The sequence below is a fragment of the Myotis davidii genome, unplaced genomic scaffold (genome assembly GCF_000327345.1).
Source record: "Myotis davidii unplaced genomic scaffold, ASM32734v1 scaffold489, whole genome shotgun sequence".
In the NCBI taxonomy this organism is placed as follows: domain Eukaryota; kingdom Metazoa; phylum Chordata; class Mammalia; order Chiroptera; family Vespertilionidae; genus Myotis; species Myotis davidii.
In genome coordinates this window covers 11,581-13,980 of record NW_006299708.1, presented here as the reverse complement: position 1 = coordinate 13,980, position 2,400 = coordinate 11,581, and positions in this window count along the sequence as shown.

Genomic DNA, 2,400 nt, shown 5'->3' with positions numbered 1-2,400 from the left:
CCTTCCTCTCTGTAAGGAATCAATAAAGTATTTTTTAAAAAACAGAAAATTACTACTGCTCAATAGTCACTAAGAGGTCACTGACCCACCTTCTCAAATCACAATTTGGGGCCCTGCTGTGTGTTTGCGTTTAGCATTAATCGCTCATGGGAAAAGCAAAAAATATATATTTTATTTTAGACTTTACAGTTTCTGTAAAGTCTATAAAAATTGCTTTAGCAGCCATCTAAAAGTTGCTTTTAGCAGCCATCTAAAAGTCATTAGCAGTTATGGTGAAGTCATTTGATTACATGTAATTCACTCCCAGAATTGAGGTTTCTGATAGTGAAATCACAGATATCATAAAACCCTGATAGTTGTATGTAAATACAACCTGTTCTTACAATACAGTAGGCAAATTCATATTGCCATTGCTTAAACAATTAGAGAGCTACTGTCTTCCTGCCTCCCCTCCTTCTTTTTTTCATGCCTTCCTTCCAAAAATATCGTGTAGCCATCACTATTACCACCACTGCCATTAGTCCTTCCCCTCAAAGTATTTAAAGTCTGGCATGCACCCTGGGTCAGTCGGTTAGAGCATTGTTTGGTATACCAACAATGTTGGGGATTCAATCCCTGGTCAGGGCCTGTATGTGAGGCACCCAATTGAAGTTTCTCACATTGATGTTTCTCTTTCTCTTTCTCTCTTCCTCTCTCTAAAATCAATCAACATACCCTAAAACAAAGAAATGCACACTTGAAAACTATATAATCTTCATAACCAATATCACCCTCGTAAATGTAATTAAAATTTTAAATAATAAAGTTTGCATATTTAAAAATGAAAAATGAAGTAGTTTTGCCAAGTTATCATTTTTATTAAAATAAGGTACAATTGATTCATTGAAAAAATATTTATTGTATAAATATCATAAAAACTTACAGGTTTCTCTCCATTTGTGAAAAATCTTTATTCTAGTACATTTGATTGTGAAGTGGAATTCCATAGATTAAACATTGCAACAAGAGTGGCGGGGGGGACTTGAATGGGGCCATGGGAAGTTGGTTGGGGTGAAGATCCTCCTCCAGAAGCTAGAAAAGATAGAAAACTTTCATTTTCTTAGATTTGATAAGCTTACAACAATTCTTATATGACTATCTCTGCCAAGTCAAATATCCAGGTAAGACAGACTGCATTTGGTGTCAATTCTTTAAGTTTAATAACTTATACTATTTTAATGTAAGCTAAGTTATGCATTTTAGAAAATGATTAGGGGTGCCATATATAGCAGTTTGTAGTAGTCTATTTGAGCCCAAAGAGGCAAGCCATTTAATATAATGGTTGGACATAAAACTTAGCATTGCCCATACACTTCTGTTTCCAGCCATATCATGTAATAGACATACTGGAAACACTAACTGAAAAACAGCAAGATCCTGGATAAAATATAGTTTTGTACATTGCTGGGATCACAGAAAGTAGAGGGAGGATTCCAAGAAAGCTAGGTTTCTGAGTAGAAATACCGATAATATAATAGTTTTGCTTTCAGTTCACTAATACTTGAAAGAGCAGCAAGATGGGGATCACAGGAAAGGGAAGTCTGAACCTGAGACTCCCAAATTAAACCCGGACACATGAAGGGATTTTGGTGGTACCAGGTTAGTAGCGTCCTTCCTCTCTATGAAGTAAATACATATATTCTTTGAAAAACTTCCAATTTAGGCCTGTAATTTTGTAACAGATCATGGACAAGCAGATGTGAGTTCAAAATGCAAGCACTTAATTTATATCTATCCAAAAGGAGAGAGAAGAGGAAGTTGAGGAGAGGCATTATTTGCAGACATATTCACTGAAAAGTTTTCAGAACCAATGAAAGACATAGCTACTCAAATTCAGGAAGCACAATATATTCTAAACAGATGGAGAAAATAGAGAAATAGAAATAGAAATGGAAATAGATAGATACGGATGGGGAGAAAGAAAGTGAGAGAGAATCCTAGCCTAGACACATATAATGAAATTTCAGTACATTATCAACATAAAAAAATATTAAAAGCAGAAAGATTGAGCTATCCTTATAAAGGAACTACAGTTAGACTAATAGCAGATCAGTTACCAATCACAATGGAATGCAAAATTTAATACTGATGGGAGAATAAATTAAAATCTAACATCTTAGGAGAGAACCTAGATGGTGGCATAGGCAAACACCAGTACTCGCCACCTCCCACAACCACATCAAAATTACAACTAAAATCCAGAACAACCATCACTCAGATCCGACTGAAATCTGTCTGAATGGAAGTCCTACAACTAGAGAAGTAAAGAAGAAAGTACATTGAGACTGGTAGGAGTGGAGACACAAAACAATGGGCTGGTCTAACATCCATGTGTGGCATATTTTTAATCAGGAGGGGTAT